This window comes from Carassius auratus, chromosome 5 (genome assembly GCF_003368295.1).
Source record: "Carassius auratus strain Wakin chromosome 5, ASM336829v1, whole genome shotgun sequence".
Taxonomy (NCBI): Eukaryota; Metazoa; Chordata; class Actinopteri; order Cypriniformes; family Cyprinidae; genus Carassius; species Carassius auratus.
The window spans coordinates 26667626-26679527 of record NC_039247.1 but is presented as its reverse complement, the minus strand read 5'-3'; positions in this window follow the sequence as shown (position 1 = coordinate 26679527).

Below are 11902 nucleotides of genomic sequence, written 5' to 3'. Positions count from 1 at the left end.
GTCATCATTAACTATACAGTACAGATATTTAATAAATAATCTCTTATTACTATTAAACATAGTCTTTAGAGTCTTACATTTACATTTATTCATTTAGCAGACGCTTCTGAATGAACACATAGACACAAACTTTTTTCAAAATAATTGTCTCTGCAAGTATTCACGTAAACAGTCGGTTATGTCTTAAGTGAACGTATACAGTAGAGAAATAAATTATTATCGAGCATCGCGTTAGTTAAGAGCATGTTAGGCATGCTTGCATCAGCTGACAGTCAGCTGTTCCTGACCTGTACCAATCCAGTCTTTACACCTATCACCTGTGGCAGGGGCGTAGCCATCTTTTCAGAAGTGAGGGGGACAGAAATCACACACACACACACACACACACACACACACATATAAACCATTACAATATAACGTTTCTGTCTATGTATCCCAGTCAACAGTTATTGAACAGTAAGATTTTTAATGTTTTTTAAAAATTCTCTTCTGCTCACCAAGCCTGCATTTATTTGAAATATTTTTACTATTTTAAATAACAAAATAATGAAATGTAATTTATTCCTGTGATGTAAAGCTGAATTTTCAGCATCATTACTCCAGTCTTCAGTGTCACATCCTTCAGAAATCATTCGGTAACACTTTAGAATAAGGTTCCATTAGTTAATGTTAGTTAACTACTTTCGTTAACATGAACTAAGCAAGAACAATCCTTCTACAGCATTTATAAGTCTTAGTTCATGTTAATTTCAACATTTACTAATGCATTATTTAAATCAAAAGTTGTGCTTGTTAACATTAGTTAATGCACTGTGAATTACCATGAACTAACAATGAATAACTGTATTTTCATTAACTCACATTAACAAAGATGAATAAATACAGTAATAAATGTATTATTCATTGTTTGTTCATGTTAATTAATACATTAACTAACATTAACTAATGGAACCTTATTCTAAAGTGTTATGCTGATTTGCTGATTATCAACATTTAAAACAGACGAGTAATTTTTTTTCAGCATACTTTGATGAATAGAAGAATCCAAAGATCAGATTTATGTGAAATAAAAAAGCTTTTGCAACATTATACACTATTCCATTAAAAAGCTTAGTCAGTATCATTTTTTTTTTTTTTTGGAAAATTATAGAAATAAATAATTTTATTTAGCAAGGATTTTTTAAATTGCTCAAAAGTGACGATAAAGACATCATTTTACAAAAGATTTTAATTTCATATAAATGCTGCTCTTCTGAACTTTGTATTCATCAAAGAAACCTGAAAAAAATCTACTGATGTATTTTCAACATTGTCATAATTCGTTTTTTTTTATTTATTTATTTTTTTTTTTTTATGCAATAAAATCTGCTTTGGAATCTCAGTAAATTACATTTTGAAATATATTAAAATAGAAAACAATTATTTTAAATAGGCTAGTAAAAAAAAAATCTAATTTTACAGTTTTTCTGTACTTTATCAAATAAATGCAGGCTTGGTGAACAGAAGAGACTTCTTTAAAAAACATTAACAAGCTTACTGGTCAAAAACTTCTGACTGGTAGTATAGGCATTTATTTTTTTATCTTTTAATTGACTTAGAAATCTATAACTGCTGGAAGATAACAAATAACAATGATTTGTTTATATAAAAACGTTTTTTTTTTTTTTTTTTATCACAACAATGCAGAATAGTTTTTATACTGTAATAATAGCATTTTTCATATACTTTATTTGTCACCTGCTGGAGATGACTTGAAAAAAAAAAAAAACATATTTTCGCAGTCTTATGTTTAATGTCTTTGCGTTTCCAAATGTGTCTGTTTTTCTCACAGACTGTATACAAGTTTTTTTTTGTGAAAACAACTGGGCACTCTTGCCCATATAAGGAATTTCCTGGTATGATTTTGTGCGCGAGAGCGCCCTCCGGCTTCGAGTATGAATGAAACACACATGCACACTCTGCAGGAGTGTTTAGCGCTCTGTGATGTTCATCTCGCAATCTAGGTCCGAATAAAATATCAGTTCATGCGCAGACTATCTTGTCTCTTTGAGTTCAAATTGTAATTTATTTACATCAGCTCTTGAAAACCTGCGAACCTATGCGAACACACTTGACGGAGAAAGTGTGTGTGTGGGGGGATTTCCGTAATATTAAAATTGGGGGGTAATCTACGCCCCTGACCTGCGGTCTATTTAAATTCCCATTATTCAGTGTCTCTCCATCGCATTGCTGCTTGCAATTAACTGATCGCATCGCTGCTTGCAAATCAAACTGTTGCATTTTGTTTCAGGACATCTGAAATCCGCATCTAAGATAAGGGAATGCTTTTTAATCCATATCGCTGTGTATGTTGCTTGGTGGTTAACATGGTTTTGCATCGGTTGCAGGAACGAATATTAAGCATATTTGCAGCAGCATTTATACATCTGTGTTCATACACCTGGAGCAATATGCAGCTAGAGCATGCAATCGCTCTTAGGACTCGCCGATTAAGCCATGAGAATAGGGTTAAACGAGACATTCTCGTGTAAGCATTTCAATGGGGGTTCGCTGTATTTAGCGGCGAAATATCAATGCCACTGGTGTTTATTTCTAAGGTTGATGTCACTTTTACTGTGTTTCAGATGAACGCAGCTTCAAAAGCAGGCATTTATCGCTCTATGGCTTCTATACATAGGGTTATAAGAACGTGACAAAATAGCCACGTTTACATGTATTTTATTTCTTCATCCAGATTAAAGATTCGGTGGACCACATGAGACGTTATCTAATCCCATGTGGTGTTTACATGTGCTCGTGCTTCGATTTTGGGACATAAGCATAGACATAAGCATAAATATGGACGTAGTGTCCGTGACGTCACCCATAGACTCCTCAATAGCGGTTTTGAAGCCTAAAGTGTGCAGAGCAGGCCGTCGCCATCTTGGCAGCGTGTCACCGCGCGACTCTCCCGGATAATCAAAAATGGGCAAAAAGGCGGGCGCTGATTGCTGAAGCCACGCCCACCTAGCGCGCCGGCATCGTCAACAGCGGCAATCCATTTGTCAATCAAGTGGCCACGCCTTTAATTATGCAGAACTTTAAGGCTTAATATAATTTAAACGGATGAGTTATAAAAAAATTCACCCCCCTCACAGTTGTCATGAAGGGCAAAATTAGCAATATAGACCAAAATAATTTTTTGAACCAGGCTGTAAACATTGTTTTCTGCTGTAAAGTTGGGCATTTTAACATGGGGAGTCTATGGGACTCACTCTCTTCTGCAGCCAGCCTCAAGCGGCCAGTCGATGAATTACAGTTTAAGTCACTTCCTTATTGGCTTCACGAGAGAGAGCGCGAGGTTGCCTCTCGGACATAAGTGGCTACGATGACATGCAAATTACCAGAAAAAAAAAAAAAAACGGGGTTGCATTAATATTTTTAATAGCTGATCGCATTTGCTTGGAATTAACAGACTAATATTGAACCTCTAGTGTTCATTCGTGTGCTCAGTCATGTGGCCTGAACACGATCACATACACACTAAGGCCGTCTTCTATCGTACCACTGGTGTGGTCGGGCCCACTTGTTTTGTTGCTTCACAAAATCTTCACATGAATCGTTCCCTTAATGATGTACCATACAGTTGTGAAACTAGTGATTCTTTGTAATTGGCGCATTATCAGTTCTGTCATCTCACATTTTCCCACCCATCATCTACTGAGTGCGCGTGTCCGCTACAGTGAGACAACTCTGCTCAAATGCCATCGGGTGCACCGGGACATTTCTGGTCCGGTTGAGTGAGAGCTGATTGCCGAAGCGAGGGAGTTCTCCCCCACTTTAGGCACCATTTCTAAATTACACCAAACTGCAAAAAAGTGTGAGGCAGCGCTACGCACTGCATCCGCCAGCTGAATGCAAGAGCAGAGTCTTCCGCAAAGCGCTGCGTTTGCGCAACAATGTAAAGTGATAAACCGCTTCAGCCATTCAGATGTTACGCAGTATTATTGATACTGTCGTGTCGTGTGACACACGAGAACATTAAAGGTTCTGTAATGTTGCTGGCTGAAAACATCCAGAATAATGTTAATGGCATGAAGAGGAAAGCTGGAAAACACCAGGGCATGTCAATTCAGCAAGGGGAAATAACTGGAGCCTAAGACCTTATTTAATGCAGCTCTGAAATGAATTGTATTATGATAAAAATAAGGTAAATTTAAATGGTAAAATACTGTACATGATTCTCACCAAGTTTTGTTAAAACATGAATCACGAGGGGGCAGCTTATGAATGCAGAGTGCTTGCAATGAGCTATCTTACAACATTTACAAATGGGTTTATGAATCTGTAATAATTCATACAATGACAGGCAAATTTGGTCAAGTGTTTTCATTGAGCTATTCACTACCATAGGCTGCATCCAAAAACTGAAAAATGCTGCCTTTGGAGGTCGCATTCCAAGGTAGGAAGGCTTCAAGGCACGTCCGAAATCAATGTCAGCTTCATTTCCTGTCTCCTGAGATGACTTCATCTGGCTGATTTTTGAAGGCAGCATAGATGTATCATTCGCTGCCTTTGATATTCCACAATCCTGTGCATTCCATTCGGTGACAGTTAAGCCAAAATATAAAGATGGCGTCTGAAAGTTGCGGTTGGTTGTCAGTTTGTGTGTAAATGTATGTTTCTGAACAAAGTTTTCCACTTATGCAATTTCTAGCGAGAAATTAATATTGCAGTAATGAAATATCCACATATTTATAACCAAAGCTCTCTATATTTTGATGTAGATCATTAAACCATTACTCCGCCTCAGAAGCCTGTCCGAAATCCGTTGCATGAGGTGCCTTTGGGGAAAAAACGCTGCCTGCAAAGTCATTAAATGATTAGACAGCAAGCTAGCAAGTCATCTGCCTAAGTTTTCAGATGCAGTCATAGTGTTGTTTCTTAGCTGAAAGCAGTTCATTGTGCTTCACTTATTACATCAGCTTTCTGCTCTCTTCATGAGATTCCAGATTCCATTCTAATGTGTGTTATTGTATAACTGAAAGTTTATTATCTTGTCCACGATTTCCCAGTCTCTACTGTAATGTCAGTGTCTACTAATCACTGAATGCACAGCGTTGCCGACATCACGTTCCCATTCTGATGACTGACTATTGATGCAATTACATGGGTACAAGTAATCAGTTTAACATGTTTACATGGCAAGATTTTAATTTAGTTCGGTTATAGAAGGTTGTCCTACCTCTCAACAGATTACCATTTCGGTTTAGGCATTTTTATTCTGACGGAGGTGTTTCTAAGGAGCATTTTCATTCATACTGGAAGCCATTCTAAGTTTCCGAAGGGTGCATGCTTCCCCTGCTGGACTACCACCCTCCATTATGCAATCTACAGCATTAATGCATATTACGTGTTCCTCATGCCGCAGCAAGGGGTCGTATGTATCACACGTTTGCTTAAAGGGGGGCTACAATGCTGTTTCATGGATTCAGAGTTGTTCAGTGTTAAAGAGATGGATTTTCATGCTAAACATGGCCAATTCGGATGAGTGGAGAAATCTTATTTCTAGGTGGTACAAGTTTCGGTAGTTTCGATGATGGATCTATGACGTAGACAATGGTGGAACTCCTTATGAGCATTTCTCTTGGGAAAGCACGCCCATGCACATCTCAACCAGAGGAGAGCGAGACCTCGCCCGTAAACACGCTTCATCAGGAAATCGTTGGCAGCGCTGCATAGGATTTGTTTGAGAATGTCTCCAAATAAGTGTGTTTTGGATGCGAGGGGAAAGTTACACATTCAGTTTCTCAAAAAACCTAGCGTTACATGGGCCGTGGATGCAGTTGCTTTTCTGGGGCAGCAATAGAGTGTAGCAAGTGTTGTTTTCATCATTGTTTTATAAACAAGACCAGGTTGATGCTGGATTCGCACAGCGTTTGCTATTAAAACATGGTGGAAGACCCCATTCAGGTAAGTACAACTCCATCAGATTCTGTCTTTTGTTGGAAATCAGCAAATAAGTGAATATATGTTATGGAAAAAACACAAATCAGTATTATAGCTCCACCCACAACATGCCTACAGGAGCTTGGTTTTTCCAGAGAGAATTGGAAGCTGTATTTTGTTTTGCAGATATGACCAGGCTGGGGACTTTTGGAGTTGGGGATTCGTATTGCTCTGTGGGTACTCGGGATTGGCATTAGATTTAAGCATTTTTAAGAAACATGCTTGTTGCACATCCTCAGTTGCTTAACTTGGGGTGACGCTTCCCCCTTTATGATTTTAACAGTATGGTAGATACATAAAATTGGATAATACTGCCATCATATCAGACTGCTGCTGCTAGGGGCGTATGCTTCCTCCTTTACAATCACAGTTGCTTAAGCATTTTAAGAACATACTTGTTGCACATCCTCTATTGCTTAACTTGGGTGGGGAGTTTTGGCACATGGTTGTTTTGGGGGTTTGTCTTTCGGCTCTCCCCACTCAGTCCAAGCATGGCTGCATGGACAGGCGTGTCGAGTGTTGCCCAGAATATAACCATACTGCCAACACTAACTGTATGCAATTATAATTGTCATTAAATATACTTGACGGAAGTGGTCCTGATTGAAATCGAGCATCGCGTTAGTTCAGTCAGGTCATGTTAGTCATGCTTGCATCAGCTGACAGTCAGCTGTTCCTGACCTGTACCAATCCAGTCTTGACACCTATCACCTGCGGTCTATTTAAATTCCCATTATTCAGTGTCTCTCTATCGCATTGCTGCTTGCAATCAACTCCCTCCTCCAACCCCAACTCCACCAACTGAACCTGTAATCTGATCTAACTTGTTCTTTCTTTGCAGTGTCTTCATTGGAAGCAGTCTCTATGACATTTTGTTTACAACTTATGCAATTGTGAATTGTAATTATGTATGCTTATAATGGTTCTGTTCTGTAACCCAGGGGGGTTTGTCTTGCTGCTCTCCCCGCTCTGTCCAAGCATGGCTGCATGGACAGGCATGTGGAGTGTTCCCAGAACATAATGTCACGGAGTGACTTTGAGGGCGGAACCAAAAGTGAGAGACCAAAATGGGTAAGCCCTTGTCACTTTTGGAAACTCTGGACGCCCTAAATCAAGGGAAATCTTCAGCAGGTGTGCTCAATAACGTGGCGATTGCAGACGGGGCAGTTTGGGAGTATAAGGAGAGCGTTGGGGAAACAGGAAGGGGTGTTGTTTGCTTCCCAAGGAACGCCACGAGTGAGACGGAGTGTTTTGGGCGCTGGAGCAGGGTGAAGCAGATGAGAGCAAGTGTGGAGTCACTAAGCGAATTGGAAGATTTAAATATGGCTACTGGAACAGGTCTGCCAAAGGGAAGTTTTGTGGGAAGAAGCCATACTCACCTGTGTCTGTTGTATGAAGGTCCCGCAGGAAAATAGCACTACTGTGGAACGACGATAACACTTCCGGGTGTCTGTAAGAAGCTGGGGAGAGAAAGAGAGCGGGAGAGGATCAGTATCACGAAGACTGTGAGTACATTGGATTGCTTATATTACTGTTTATATCTGGATGAGAAAGAGAGCGGGAGAAGATCAGTATCACGAAGACTGTGAGTACATTGGATTGCTTATATTACTGTTTATATCTGGATGAGAAAGAGAGTGGGAGAAGATCAGTATCACAAAGACTGTGAGTACATTGGATTGTTTACATATCATTGTTCATACTTGGATATGGATGATTAATATCTGCTGGAGTAATTAACAGCTTGTTGAGCGGCCCCATCATGGAGGATGAGACGAGTGGGTGAGCCGAAGTAAATTGAGGGTGAACGGATGTTATTTGGCTGTGGCTACACCGCAAAGTTTGGAGCACTTACCGTGCCAGTGACTGTAAACTCCTCCAGGACGAAATCCGACCGGGTGTGGAGTACCGACCTTAAAAATCACTGAAATGTGTGTAGTGCAGTGGGTGAGTCTGTCTTTGACGTGTGTACACTTGAAGTCTTGCAGTGCTGTGCCGTGTCCCTGTTGTCTGTACTCGCCCTCCAGGCCGGGAAAAGTTTCTGTTGGAGAGAACGTAGGCTGCCGTGGTGGTGCCCATTTATCCCACCTATGCCCACCTATTACTCCGTTCCTCGTATCCAGCCCGAAGGAGGTGAAGTGTGAATGCAAGACAAGGTATTGTGCGGATATTTTGGGGAAAGCTAAAAGCTATTCAGAATCAGATCAGAATCAGAATCAGAAAGAGCTTTATTGCCAAGTATGCTTACGCATACAAGGAATTTGTTTTAGTGACATAAGCTTCCAGTACACAGAGACAACAACACACAGACAAAAAAAAAAAAAGTACAAATTGGCTAATAAATAAGTGTATAAACAATTGTGCTATAAATGATAATGGAATAGGATTGAGTGAGATGCAGGAATGTTCTAGGATGGAGGGTTAACAAATAAATATAAGGATATTGCACGTTTATAAGCATAAGTAGGGAACATTTAACGGTTCATGAGGTAGATTGCCTGGGGGAAGAAACTGTTCTTGTGCCTTGCTGTTCTGGTGTTTGCGGCTCTGAGGCGCCGGCCAGATGGCAAAAGTTCAAAGATGGGGTGACTTGGATGTGAGGGATCCAGAGTGATTTTCTGAGCCCTTTTCCTCACTCTGGATGTATACAGTTCTTGAAGGGTGGGCAGGGGAGCACCAATAATCCTTTCAGCAGTCCGAACAGTTCTCTGTAGTCTTCTGATGTCTGATTTTGTTGCTGAACCAAACCAGACAGTTATTGAAGTACAGAGGACAGACTCAATGACGGCCGAGTAGAACTGTTTCAGCAGCTCCTGTGGCAAGTTAAACTTCCTCAGCTGGCGAAGGAAATACAACCTTTGCTGGACCTTTTTAACAATGGAGTCAATGTGATTGTCCCACTTCAGGTCCTGAGAGATGGTGGTTCCCAGGAATCTGAATGACTCCACTGCAGTCACAGTGCTGTTCATGATGGTGAGTGGGGAAAGTGCAGGTGGGTTTCTCCTAAAGTCCACGATCATCTCCACTGTTTTGAGTGTGTTCAGCTCCAGGTTGTTAAGACTGCACCAGACAGCCAGCTGCTCAACCTCTTGTCTGTAAGCAGACTCATCACCATCCTGGATGAGGCCGATTACTGTAGTGTCGTCTGCAAACTTTAGGAGCTTGACAGAGGGGTCTTTAGAGGTGCAGTCGTTGGTGTACAGGGAGAAAAGCAGAGGGGAGAGAACACATCCCTGAGGGGCACCAGTGTTGGTGGAGCAGCTGTTTGATGTGAATTTCCCCAGTCTCACTAACTGTTGCCTATCTGTCAGAAAGCTGGTGATCCACTGACAGATAGAGCTAGGAACAGAGAGCTGGGTCAGTTTGGTCTGAAGGGCTGTTGGGATGATGGTGTTGAATGCCGAACTAAAGTCCACAAATAGGATCCTCACATAAGTCCCTGTTTTGTCCAGATGTTGCAGGATGAAGTGCAATCCCATGTTGATTGCATCATCCACGGACCTGTTTGCTCGGTAGGCAAACTGGAGGGGGTCCAGTAAGGGTCCAGTGATGTCCTTCAGATAATCCAGAACCAGTTTTTCAAACAACTTCATGACGACAGATGTTAGAGCCACAGGTCTGTAGTCGTTAAGTTCTGCTATCTTGGGTTTCTTTGGGATGGGGATGATGGTGGAGCGTTTGAAGCAGGAAGGCACTTCACACAACTCCAGGGATCTGTTGAAGATCTGTGAAAAGATGGGGGCCAGCTGGTCAGCACAGATTTTCAGACAGGCTGGTGTAACACCATCTGGGCCTGGTGCTTTTCTTCTTTTGTTCTTCTTGAAGACCTGGCGCACATCATCTTCACAGATTTGAAGAGCAGGAGGTGTGGAGGGTGGGATTGCAGGATGTGTTAATGGTTGTGTAGGGAGATGGTCAGAATGGGTGTTGGGGGTTTCAAATCTGCAATAAAACTCATTCAGGTTAGCAAGTCGTTGATTAGCCTCAGTGCAAGGGGATGGTGTCTTGTAGTTCGTGATGGTTCTTAGACCTCTCCACACTGAAGTTGAGTCGTTGGAAGTAAACTGGTCTTCCAACTTTTTAGCGTAGGTCTTTTTAGCCGCTCTGATCTCTTTGTTCAGTGTGTTCCTGGCCTGATTGTACAAGACCCTGTCCCCATTTCTGTAGGCATCCTCTTTGGCCTGACGAAGAATACGCTTGAATACTCTCTGTAAGACCAGCGTGAAAATACAGTCACTTGTTGAATACTTACCCGTCTGCACGAGCTAAAAGCTATTGATCTTGAATACGCCCTGTAAGCCCAGCGTGAAGATACAGTCACTTGTTGAATACTTACCCGTCTGCACGAGCTAAAAGCTATTGATCTTGAATACGCCTTGTAAGCCCAGCGTGAAGATACAGTCACTTGTTGAATACTTACCCGTCTGCACGAGCTAAAAGCTATTGACCTTGAATACGCCCTGTAAGCCCAGCGTGAAGATACAGTCACTTGTTGAATACATACCTGTCTGTACGAGCTAAAAGCTATTGACCTTGAATACGCCCTGTAAGCTCAGCGTGAAGATACAGTCACTTGTTGAATACTTACCTGTCTGCATGAGCTAAGAGCTATTGACGTTGAAGACGCCCTGTAAGCTCAGCATGAAGACCTCTGTTGCCTACTTGTGCCCCCAGGGGCTTGTGTGTTACCTTGTACTTACCTAGGAGGTGTATTGGAGTGGAGGAGCTGTCCAGACGCTGGTGAAGAGAAGGGAAGGGCGCCACGTGAAATCAAGCCGCGAAGGAAGGACTTAGGATCAGTCAGGAGATTGGTGGGAGCTCTGTGAAAGGACGTGAGAGCCCCCCCCCCCTCCCCTTGTGATCACTTACCAACGACCTCCAGATCTCTCAGGCCCAGTCCCCTCCTGTCAAGAGACGAAAATCCAATTTTAGATTCCCCTTTCTCCTTCCCTAAATTATCTTTTTAAATAATTTTAAATAAAGTTGTTTTAAAATTACCCTTAACTTATCTCGTGTTTCTGGTCATTGGGGTGTTTGTGGGACCTCCTTGAGGTGGAAAGTAGGAAGGGGCGTGACTCGCAACACCTGTGGTCCGCTCCGACCTGTGACAGATTTTGGCGTAGTCGGCAGGGTTTTCATCTCGAGTGGAGCGACCAAGGTCCCCCAATGGCCGACAACGAGTTGCCCGGAGCCCCACCCCGAGTCATGCCTGTGTTTATGGGAAACCCTTGGATCCAGAAATACGGCGGCACCGAATCAGAGGTGAGACTATCTGAATGGAGAGCCCAGATTGAGTATTTGGCCGGAATTCAAGGATTGAGTGCAGCCCAACAGCTACAGTTTGTACTGAACTCCTTGGAAGGAGAAGCGCGGCGCGAAGTCCAGGCCGCCTCGGAAGCTGTGCGGGCTACGGCCCAGTCCATCTTTAACTTCCTGTCTGAGCAATACGGAAACACCACCCCCGTTGCCGTCCTTCGAGCCCAGTTCTTTAGTTGCAAACACGGACCCCGGCAGCCCATACGAGCCTATGCACTACGACTTCGGGAGCAGCTCACCAGATTGCAAAAATGTCCAGATCACGGCCTGGAGGACGGAGAGATCCTTCTGAGGGATCAGTTCCTACTAGGACTGCGGAAAGGCCCAGTGCGGCAGAGCCTATGGGTACAGTTCCGAAGAGACCCTGAACTGATGTTTGAAGATCTGAAGAAGGAGGCGGTCGCCTTAGAGCTTGACCAGGTGGAGGTTAAAGATCCCCCCGTGTGTGCGGCCATAAGTAGTAGTGCAGCTGCCCCTCTCGAAGAAGTGGATTGGAAACAGACATTAAGGACGGAGTTTATGAAGGATGTCCGTGAACAGATGAAAGAGCTGTCTAAAACACTGTTGGAGGAATTGCGGCTGGGGGCCCCTACCCAGG